This window comes from Armigeres subalbatus, chromosome 3 (assembly GCF_024139115.2).
Source record: "Armigeres subalbatus isolate Guangzhou_Male chromosome 3, GZ_Asu_2, whole genome shotgun sequence".
In the NCBI taxonomy this organism is placed as follows: Eukaryota; Metazoa; Arthropoda; class Insecta; order Diptera; family Culicidae; genus Armigeres; species Armigeres subalbatus.
This window is the reverse complement of record NC_085141.1, coordinates 343,058,364-343,070,664: the sequence shown is the minus strand read 5'-3', so window position 1 is coordinate 343,070,664 and position 12,301 is coordinate 343,058,364. Positions and strand designations below refer to the sequence as shown.

Sequence of the window (12,301 nt, the reverse complement as noted above, 5' to 3'; positions counted from 1 at the left end):
ACATCTGCTCTCAGCGCAATCGGCGATGTATAGGTAGTCAAAGCGTTCTTCGCAAGAAGTGCACGGTTTGGTGCCTATGAGTTCAGTGCGTGATCTCGCTTGTTTCGGACAGCAGAACGATCGCGCTGTCGGCCGAAATATTGTGTTCTGCATTGCGCGGCCGGTAATAAAAAAATAATCAGTTCAGTGCGTGATTTCTCTTGTTTCGGACAGCAGAACGATCGCGCGGTCGGCCGAAGTATTGTGCTCTGCATTGCGCGGCCGGTAATAAAAATTAATCAGTTCAGTGCGTGATCTGATTGTGATCTCTTGTTTCGGACAGCAGAACGATCGCGCGGTCGGCCGAAATATTAGTGTTATTTCCCATCCCATAGATCGCATCGCTTACCAAAGTGAATCCAGATAAATTATCCTTTGTAACTAAAACGATATCCTATCCCAAGACAATCGTGGAGATGCAGAGGTACACTCGGTCTCTAGTAGCAACGAGAGTCGGACTAACAATCCTTCCATTCCTATATGACCGTAAGGACGTGGCCGGCGCCGTTATTGACTTTAAATATTTGAGCTCCCGAAACGTGTACATTGAGAATGGGTAGCTAATCCCAAGCCCCATTCATTGTGTTCTCTGTACAATTTCGCAAGTTCAGTCAATCACGGAGTAGCAACTACGAATTGTACGGTCATAATGCTCATGCTCATGCTCAGTGCTGCACAATGGGGTCCTGTCCGACCCTATCCGGGTCGTAGCTGGTGTGAGGCAAGGATGTATTCTATCACCGTTACTGTTCCTCATCGTAATCGATGAGATTCTGGTAGATGCGATTGACCGTGAACCAAACCGCGGGCTGTTATGGCAGCCTATAACCATGGAGCACCTAAACGACTTCGAATTGGCGGATGACGTTGCACTACTCGCGCAACGGCGCTCTGATATGCAGAGTAAGCTCAACGACCTTGCCGATCGCTCCTCCTCGGTAGGTTTAGTCATCAACGTCAACAAAACCAAATCGTTGGATGTAAACACGGTGACTCCTTCCAGTTTCACAGTAGCCGGGCAACCAGTGGAGAATGTTGAAAGCTTCCAATATCTTGGTAGCCAAATGGCGTCAGACGGCGGTACCAAGATCGACATAGGCGCACGGATCAAAGAAAGCAAGGGCTGCCTTTGCGAGTTTAAGAAATATCTGGAAAAACAGGCAGATAAGTGAACGCACCAAAATACGAATTTTCAACTCTAACGTGAAATCTGTGCTGTTATACGCTAGCGAAACATGGTGTGTATCAGTGGAGAACACTCAACGGCTGCAGGTGTTCATTAACAGATGCCTGCGGTATATAATTCGGGCCTGGTGGCCTCACAACTGGATCTCAAACAACGAGCTCCATCGTCGTTGTCATCAGAGGCCGATAACAACAGAAATTCGGGATCGGAAGTGGGGCTGGGTCGGCCACACTTTACGTGAGGGCGAAACGAAATCTGTAAGCAAGCATTAGACTGGAACCCAGCGGGACATCGCAGCAGAGGCAGACCCAGAGGCTCATGGCGGAGAAGCCTCAATAAAGAAATAAAAGAAGTCGACCGAAATCTAACCTGGCAACAGGTTAAAGCGATAGCCGGGCATCGCTCAGGATGGAGATCTTTCAAGTCGGCCCTTTGCACCACCGGAGGTGTACAGGATCCATAAGTAAGTAAAGTAAGTCATGCCCAGAAGTGCACGGTTTGGTGCCTATCGAGAACCGCTTCAAACAGCGCATGCGCGATTCGGTGAAGAGAGCGCAATCGGAACAAAATCGAAAGAGAAGAGTAAAGCGCGCTCATTTCTGCTCCCTCAAAGCGTTCCATAACAAAAGTTACGCGTTGTATAAACACCGCGAAGCAAGAGCGCTTTTGATATTTGATATGCGATGGCCTGTTTACATATCCACTAATCCTGGCGACAATGTACTGTTCGATGATACTAGCGCGACATTAGCTCAATTTAAACAGAAATTGTCATCTGCTAATAAGCGTTTGAAATAAAGCCTGTTTACAAATACGCTTATTATATTCGAAATTGAAGTATCCGACAATATTAACATAATATAAACAGACATTTCATCGTAAGTCCAAATGAGAGACTCTCTTTCATTATGCTATCTTTTGCTAATATCTAGGCTAGTTTAAAATTTGTTGCAATATTTTCACCTCAGCACACTAGACAAAGCTATTTTCTTCAGATCGGTGCAGATCTTCTAATGAAAACCAGAATTACCGAAAATGAAACGGGTCAACTTTTTCAAAGAAATTTATTCCTGAAGGTTTTTTTCGATAAATCCAATATATTTGGTTAGGGAGGGGGTACGTCAAATGTCGATGGTCCACACAAATTTATGAAACTTTTTATGAGGAAATGTTCATGCTGATGGACGGAAAATTGTTCGACATCTGTCCAGTTCAGAATATTGATCAAAGAAATGAATTGTAAATAGAATAAGTATCAATTGAAAAGAGTTAAGGCTATGAACTTCATTGTTTATTGCATAGACTTTATTTTTCTGATATGACATGCTAATTACAAATTATTATTAGTAACTTTGAATGATTGATGTAAGTCCAATTTCCTTTTTTCTATTTAAAACTTCGTCTCATTTTAAGAAATAACTCAAATTAAAATTGAAAGTGCCAGCTCAACAATTTATGAATAGATTATTTGTCACATTGGAAACGATTCTGATGATACTATTTTTTATTTTACGAACTATAAGCTTAGTTTAGTTTGAGTGAATTCAGAAAATAAGAATTTGCTAAGAACCAGTTAGATGCAACAAAATAAGCAAAACTTATTGAGAAACGCGCTGGAAAATGATTCGTTCATCATTTCTGGTACATTCTATGTGTTTTTCTCGGAATATTAAAAAAGTGCACAGGTTGAAGAATTCACCACGCGACGCCTCTGCATTGAAGGAGAAGATCATATGAGCCTTTATAAGCATGCAAGCATATGGAGACGCATGGTGTATTGTTTCATCAACTCCTTGGGACTAAACATGTTGTGCAAAAATTAAAGGTTTATAATATTCTGCAAACCTGTGAGAGCATATTTGCATGAAGTCATGGTTTTGATCAACCTGGCATGATGCTAAGGCCTACTTGAAGCTTCACAGAAGTAATGGCAAAATACCGAATATTGATTTCTTTGAACAGTAGGAAATGGTTTGTAACGGTTCTATTTCGATGCCAATTTCGCCATCTAATGATATCAGACTGTCAAAATATTGAAATCATCCGATCGTCCGGCTACAGCAAAGTTTGAAGGGCTGTTCCCGTTGACACTTAACCACCTGCTTCTTCTGACGTTGATGGTGAGACGCCGCAAAAAATAAACATGGTCTGCTCTTTGAGCTCAATCCGTATAAATGAGCGTCTCATGATCATTAGCCAATACTTCAAATCTTTTGTCTCGGATGGGTGCTTTTTGACTGGCTGAGACTTGAAGACGCTGTTCGAAGCTCTCGAACCAACATTTCAGCTGCCCAAGTCAAAGAGTAATTGATGCAATAACCTCCGGTTGCTACAGTCATTCTTTCTACATCGGTCGGGAAGTCCACCTATGCCCGCTTGTCCTGTCTGCAGCAGCGCCTGACCCCCATATACAGAGATACCCCAAGCAACCAGAAGTTCGGATAAGAAGGGCTATTTTGGCTTAACCCTTAAAAGGCCGTGACGACAGTCACCTCCTTCAAAGTGCTCGTTCTCAGTAAAGCGTTGACCAAATTTCATGACCCCGGGCTTTTCTCAAAGGGGATTAGTAGCGCTTTCTTTTGACATAGGTGCCGCCCCGCTAGACCCCTCCCCGCGTACATGAGTATCGAAAATGTCTGTGTTTTTTCCTTATTTTTTGCTATGATGGCCAAATTTCTTCAGTAATCAAGTGCAATAAAGTTCTGGCGCCATAAAATAAAGTAGATACATGAAATATATTAAGTAGAAGTGATTTTGAACGATTCCAAGTTATCTGATTACTGTAATTACCGATATTGAAAGCAATATCCCTGATCTAAGATTGATGGTCATATTTCTTGAAATCTGATCACGAAATAAATCAGACAGGAGGCAAAAATATCACAAAAAACTGTAGACATATGTGAAATCAATTTTATGTATTGAAGATACTATTTTGGAACATTCCAGTTCATCCAAAATATCCGTGAGTTCAGGTCTTGAATTCTACCATAGAAGCGAAAGGTAATGTGCACATAAAGCTACTCAGAGTACATCCTACTCAGTTCAAAGATATCAAATAACTCATGGGAAATTTTTCTGCGTGTCCCATAGTGACATTCTAGAATGTGCGAAATGTTCTGAAGTTCAGCTCGTAAGACCTACCCTACAACGGTCTCGAAAATGTTTTCGGCAGCTATCAAAAACCTTCCCAACAGATCCTTGGATACCTGCCAAGAAATGTTATACCGATCTTTCTGCACTTCAGTACACTGCAGGTCATCCAAAACGTTCTTGAGTTCAGGTCGTCAAATCTACAATCAAGTAGAAGCGCAATGCTTGTTTCAAATCAAGCTCAGGTCATCCTGCCCAGTTCAAAGAAATCAAATGAGCTATGGGAAATTTTGCTGCGTGCCTCAGAATGTCATTCTAAAATGCGCGAAATGTTCTGAAGTTCGGCTCGTAAGACCTACGCAACAACGGCCTCGAAAATGTTTTCGGCAGCTATCAAAAACCTTCCCAACAGATCCTTGGATTCCTGCCAAGAAACATTATACCGATATTTCTGCATTTCAAGACACTGTAGGTCATCCGAAACGTTCTTGAGTTCAGGTCGTCAGATCTACAATCAAGTAGAAGCGCAATACTTGTTTCAAATCAAGCTCAGGTCATCCTGCACAGTTCAAAGAAATCAAATGACTAATTGGAAATGTTTCTGCGTGCTCCATAACGACCTGAACTCAAGAACGTTTTTGATGGTCTTCAGTGTATTAAAATGCAGAAAAATCGGTATAACATTTCTTGGCAGGTATCCAACGATCTGTTGGAAAAGGTATTTATGTGCAGAAGAATGGTACGCGGAATAATTTCCAATAATTCATTTGATTTCTTTGAACTGAGCAGGACGACCTGAGCTTGATTTGAAACATGCATTGCGCCTCTACTTTATTGTAGATCTGACGACCTGAACTCAAGAACGTTTTGGATGACCTTGAGTGTATTGAAATGCAGAAAGATCGGTATAAAATTTCTTGGCAGGTATCCAAAGATCTGTTGGGAATGGTTTTGATCAGGCATTGCAATATCATCTGAGCACAGGATGTCATCTTTGCTTGTGCAAAGATATTATCCCTAATCAAAGAGCACTCTGAAAAGATATTATCATTTGAGCATTTGATGATGATCCTGATAGACAGTGCGGTTCGGGGTTTGTTCACGTTGCGAGGGCGTTGCTACAACAAAAACAGTGAAAAAACTTTTCTCCATGGCGAACATTGCACTTTGTTTACTGAGCAGATAGATAACTAAGATCGATATCCCAGCATATCATCAGTATCTTTGCTCAGAAAATCGAATGATGGGATAAATTGCAATGCCTGGTTTTGATACGCAGCAGAATGGTACGCAGGAGAATTTCTAATAATTTATTTGATTTCTTTGAACTGAGCAGGACGACCTGAGATGAATTTGAAACAAGCATTGCGCTTTTATTTGATTGTAGATCTGACGACCTGAACTCAAGAACATTTTATATGGCCTTCAGTGTATTGAAATGCAGAAAGATCAGTATAACATTTCTTGGCAGGTTTTGATAGCTGTGGAAAACATTTTGGAGGCCGTTGTTGCGTAGGTCTAACGAGCCGAACTTCAGAACATGTCGCACATTTTAGAATGTAATTATGGAGCAGGTAGACACATTTTCAATAAGTCATTTCGTTTCTTCAAACTGAGCAAGACGACCTGAGCTTGATTTGAAACAACCATTGCGTTGAACGTTTTGGATTGCCTCTGGAGTATATTGAAATGTAGAATGATCGGTAAAACGTTACTAGGCAGGTATCCGAAGATCTGTTGGGAAAGGTTTTGATAGCTGTCGAAAACATTTTCGAGGCCGTTGTAACGTAGGTCTAACGATCTGAACTCAAGAACGTTTTAGATGGTTTTGAGTGTATTGAGATGCAGAAAGATCGGTATAACGTTTCTTGGCAGGTATCCAAGGATCTGTTGGGAAGGTTTTTGTTAGCTGCCTAAAACATTTTCAAGGCCGTTGTAGCGTAGGTCTTACGAGCTGGACTTCAGAACATTTCGCGCATTCTAGAATGTCATTTTGAGCATTAGCATTAGCATTGTTACGGTGTAATTCGTAGATTGGACACTAGTGATACTCATGTTTTACTTTTGAGATCCTTATCTAGAATGCTATCAGAAATCAAGAAGGGGAGTGGTCCTTGATTCCAGTCTTAAACAAAAATAACAAAAGCATGAGGATTACTACTCCTGGCCACGCCCATCTTCACCGTAACTAGGGAGAGGAAGGAAGTGTTGATGTAGTACTTACTTAACGAGAGGCCACCGACTTCGCGACACCCTCATAAGTACCACGGAGTTGGATAATGACGAAGGTATTCGTTAGGTCAGGATTTGCCTGTAGCTGGCAATGTAACCGTGGTAGATCTTACCCCGTAACACACCACGTAAAGGTGTCTACCCAGTATTACGGGTAACATTCTAGAATGTCATTCTGAGGCACGCAGAAAATATTTCAATAAGTCATTTGATTTCTTTGAACTGTGCCGGATGACTTGAGCTTGATTTGAAACAACCATTGCGCTTCTACTTGAATGTAGATCTGACGACCTGAACTCAAGAACGTTTTGGATGACCTGCAGTGTACTGAAATGCAGAAAGATCGGTATAACGTTTCTTGGCAGGTATCCAAAGATCTGTTGGGAAAGGTTTTGATAGCTGCCGAAAACATTTTCGAGGCTGTTGTAATGTAGGTCTAACGACCTGAACTCAAGAACGTTTTAGATGGCTTTGAGTGTATTGAAATGCAGAAAGATCGGTATAACGTTTCTTGGCAGGTATCCAAGGATCTGTTGGGAAGGTTTTCGATAGCTGCCTAAAACATTTTCGAGGCCGTTGTAGCGTAGGTCTTACGAGCTGAACTTCAGAACATTTCGCGCATTCTAGAATGTCATTATGAGGCACGCAGCAAAATTTCCAATAAGTCATTTGATTTCTTTGAACTGTGCCGGATGACTTGAGCTGATTTGAAACAACTATTGCGCTTCTACATGAATGTAGATCTGACGACCTGAACTCAAGAAAGATTCGGATGACCTACAGTGTCCTGAAATGCAGAAATATCGGTATAACGTTTCTTGGCAGGTATCCAAGGAGCTGTTGGGAAGGTTTTGATAGCTGCCGAAAACATTTCCTAGGCCGTTGTTGCGTAGGACTTACGAGCAGAACTTCAGAACATTTCGCGCATTCTAGAATGTCACTATGGGACACGCAGAAAAATTTCCCATGAGTCATTTGATATCTTTGAACTGAGTAGGATGTACTCTGAGTATTTTATGTGCACATTACCTTTAGCTTCTATGGTGGAATTCAAGACCTGAACTCACGGATATTTTGGATGAACTGGAATGTTCCAAAATAGTATCTTCAATACATAAAATTGATTTCACATATGTCTACAGTTTTTTGTGATATTTTTGCCTCCTGTCTGATTTATTTCGTGATCAGATTTCAAGAAATATGACCATCAATCTTAGATCAGGGATATTGCTTTCAATATCGGTAATTACAGTAATCAGATAACTTGGAATCGTTCAAAATCACTTCTACTTAATATATTTCATGTATCTACTTTATTTTATGGCGCCAGAACTTTATTGCACTTGATTACTGAAGAAATTTGGCCATCATAGCAAAATAAGGAAAAACACAGACATTTTCGATACTCATGAACGCGGGGAGGGGTCTAGCGGGGCGGCACCTATGTCAAAAGAAAGCGCTACTAATCCCCTTTGAGAAAAGCCCGGGGTCATGAAATTTGGTCAACGATTTACCGAGAACGAACACTTTGAAGGAGTTGACTGTCGTCCCGGCCTTTTGAGGGTTAATCAGCTCTCATTTTAAGTAATTTTTTGTATGGTGGGAGCGTAAAAGTGAACTTTGAAGTTCCGTTAAGGATGCTTGGAACTTGATGTGAACCATAGTGAACCAATTAGTTCGGTTAAGAGTAAATTTAAGTAAAATCTGAACTTCTGGTTGCTTGGGACATACCGTTTACGGACTCTATTTTACTCCTCTGATTCCTCACGTTCCTCACCCTTTGTTTCTCATCGCTCCTCAATCTTCCATCGGGTTACACCCATTCTTTTCGCTCAGCTCACCCAAGTTTTTCTCGCCGATTTCGATTAAAGCATTCTTCACTGCCCACTTATCATCTGCGCTGCCACCATCCAGAACATCCACTACCCGAGTTCTAAGGACTTCAATAAACGGCTGCTTCAAAGCTGGATCTTCTGGTCGGTTGATGTTGATTCGTCGCCCGAGCCTCTCCTGACGCCGCTGAATCCGAGCAATGCGTTGTCGCCAATTAGAAGATGATAGTCAAACGCGATGTCAGCGCTGCGTTTATTACGGACTCAAGAAGGCACTGTCTCCGTTTTCAGCTGATCCATTTCCAGAGGAGCTAAATACTAGTCCTGCCAACTAAAAGCGGGTCTGGGAAGTAAGTCAAACGCTGCTGGCTGCAGACGTGAGAAGCGGGCGCGGGCGTACACCCCGGCCGACGATGGGAGGAAACCTGCAACAACCAGCGATATTAATCTCCTCTTCGATATTTCACGACGCCTGAATGGAGCAAGGACAGTTCCGTGGATGATAGATAAAGACGTGACGTATCAGTCAATCACCGATCCAACTGATCAGCTGAAACGTTAGCTCGACCACTTTCACCAACTTCTCCATGTGTTGACCTCTCTTAATTCGGATATAGGGAAAGGTTGACATTTTTCCGATAGCAGCCGGCAGGCCTCCGCCTCGGAAGATCATGTGAGAACCATACTGTCACGCTTTGCATCGTCTTGGAGCAGGTCATTGAATTTCAAAAGTTCCTCCATTTAGTACTTCAAACCCACGGTAGCCGGGCAAACAGTGGAGAAGGTCGAAAACCAAAGTCAGCCAACGTCGGGCGGCGGACCAAGATCAACATAGAACATGGAGATCCAATCTGTCCCGGCAGTGCACCAAACCTCGAATACTCAACTCTAACGTGCAATCTGTGATGTTATACGCCAGTGTGACTTGGTGCGTATTAGCAGAGATCACATAGATTCGCAAGTATTCATCAACCGATGTCTACGTTTTACAGCTCCGGTCTGGTGGGCTCACAACTGGATCCCGAATGCTAAGCCCCATCGACGATGCCATCGAGATCCAATATTAACGGCAACTGCACAAGCTTATATATTCTGTATCTTTGATTAGCCAAATAATAGAGATTTGTTTTAGAGCTTGTTTGGATGAATGTTTCATTATTCATGAAACTAGTGAAACTGTAGCTCTCAAAAAGTAATGTTGTTTTCAGTGTATCGTACCTTGGAGTAAGGTGAACTAAAATCTGCAACCAGACACCTGATAAGACATCTCAGATCGTGTAAGTATTGGGAAGCGCCCAAGCAGCAACCGCCGCCGTGCATGAGCGGAAATGACCTCCTTACGACAATACAGAAAAAAAATCTATACAAACTTAGAATCAAATGCGCCAGCTTATGCAACAAGCGATTGAGCTGAAATTTTGATAGATTGTTTTTTTTTCACCCAAGACACAATCCTGGGGGGTGCCCCGGCTATTTCGACAACTTTTTGCCTCCTGGGCCAGTCTAATAAAAAAAGTTAAAAACTAAATTGGTACTCTTTTGCAAATGGGGGTAGTGATGGATGCTCCGAAAATGTACTCGTTTTATCTCAACTACTGGAATTGTCCCGACGAAACTTCTGGTAAGCCTAGGAGTGCTAAATGTGGAGAAGGAGTTGCCGGCTATCCAAAAGTTGGTAAACCTTATCGCGTTTGCCGGAACTTTCTGAGCCAAGACGACGTATACATGAACCCGGAAGCGAGAGCAGCAGTTTAGTTTGTGTTATTATATATGTGTATTACAGATCTTATATTGTACCATATATAAAAATCAATAAATGAAAATCGTGTTAAAAAACTTTACAAAATGTACACTATTGCAATTAATCATTGTCAGTTTGTCAACTGAACCATTCATTTTTCTACAATCGATAATTGAGTATTTCGTCCAAAATGTGTGTATTGGTCGTTTTGTTATAAGCTTCGAGTAGAAAACTCGCAGTGAATGCTCTATGTGGGAACTGCTAGTGAACGAATTCTCATCGTCCATTTCATTTCCGCTCATAGCTTAGCAAGCACAACATTTTCCTTTGCGATTATTGAGTCTACCAAATTAATAACCATTTTCAGAACCGTCAACGGTGGCGTGGAGACAATTGGGCCAAGACCCAGGAGGTGAGATTGAGTCATCGCTTTTACTGACAGCTGGAGGTCGGACATCAAAATCGTTCAAAAAGGTGTCTAATAATTAAGTAGTCTTGTCCCAAATCTATTTGAAAAACATTCTAAGTTATTGAAACAGTGACCCATTCTCACCCCATTAACTACATACCAAGTTTTTCATCTTTATCATAGAGACTTTTGGCACGAGCCTGGATCGTCTCTAACTACAAGGTTTTCGTTAGCACTAACAAAATACAAATTAAAAATACAGAGGAACGTGTTAATTATTATAAATTATAAATCTATCGTGATTGTATCTCCAAATTTAATATGGCATCGCTGCCCCATTAAGCCATTGGGTTCGATGAGAACAAGAATCACCGGAATCAAATACATGCACATGATTTAATAATAGAAATATAAACAAATTCTGACTTACCTTTTATTTGCAACAATTTTTTTCATCTCCTGCTTCTTCTCATCTGCTTCACAATCGTGAACTGGAGAGGCTCGGTGGAGCATATCAGTTAATTACGGAAAACACTGGTTTACACTCTTCTTTTTTAATAAACGCCCATTTCCTTTCTGCAAGCACTATCCCTCTGACTTCATTTGCGGATTCAGGGCATAATAACATTCGATGTTTCTACACCTTGTTCTACAACACCTTCGGGCACACGAATCGAACTCATTATTTATTTATTTTATTTTCTTTTTCTCGGAATTGGATTTTGATCACTCATAGCGCAGGGGCTTGCATCTTATTTAACATGGCTGAGATTCTATTCGCACAACATCACTATAGAAGACACTTTATCGAACGCACTTCGCCATTGATCTCTTCCTCCATCGCGACGAACCTTGCGTTTCCGTCACAGACTTCATTTCCGGCTTCGTCTTCCCGTGAAAACCCGTACAAAATCTCAAAACACTCCGTTCTTCGATGAGATCGTAATCTTCGTCACCTTTGATTTGATTTGCACTTTCATGACGCCACTACGGAGTTTTTTGCATATTTTGCTTCCTTCGACTTGACACTCGAGCAGTAAAGATTCGATGCGGATCACCGACGAAATCGACTCACTGGCCGAAACGCGATAGAATTACGGAGTTCGTATCTGGGAAAGATACACGGCTTTCAACACATAAACCCACCTACAGAACACAATTCAAAAATCTCACAAATTACAGCAATTTTCACGAATTTTTGCCGAATTGTAACGCGTAGACGTTCGTCGCACTCGCCGACCGTACCGTTTTATTATGGGATTAGTTCACTTGCACTACGCACCAACCCTCGAGAGTTTACAAATATAACGCGAGAAGTAATTCGTCCGCCCGTCCGAAGATAGTCGCTTCTGCTTATTTCCCATTCACAAATCACAAACACCCTCTAATAATGCTACTACTGTTTATCTATCGGTCTTCTTCATGGCTGCACGGCTGGCCCGGTTGGAACGATGGAGAACTGTCAAAACTCCAATTGGATTGTCTCGTTTCGTTCAATGGGCAAAAGGCCGTCTTGGCACGCACACCGAAGCAAGGCAGGTAACCGACATACGTTTTGAATCTTTTGCAAAATTTCGTGTGCCGCAATTGTGTGAATTATGCAATTATTTGGAGTAACATTGTCTAGATATGGGTGGGAATCTTGAATAGAGTTACTCGCGTGAAAGTTCTTGTAAGAAACATTGCGTGAAAGATGTTGCATGCAATATTTCACACGAGTGGAAAGTACACTGCTCTACCTATTTCGGTCAGGCACCGTGAAATTCTTT

General features: G+C 41.7%; 1 protein-coding gene across 1 annotated transcript in view; it reads right to left on the bottom strand.

The window, feature by feature from the left end:
* Positions 1–11,929, bottom strand: part of LOC134225898 (ecdysone receptor) — a 917,337-nt gene extending 905,408 nt beyond the window's left edge. The window contains exon 1 of the mRNA XM_062706325.1: positions 10,963–11,929. The gene's annotated coding sequence lies outside the window, so the exon portion shown is untranslated. The remainder of the gene's footprint in view (positions 1–10,962) is intronic.
* Between the last annotated feature and the right edge of the window lie 372 nt (positions 11,930–12,301).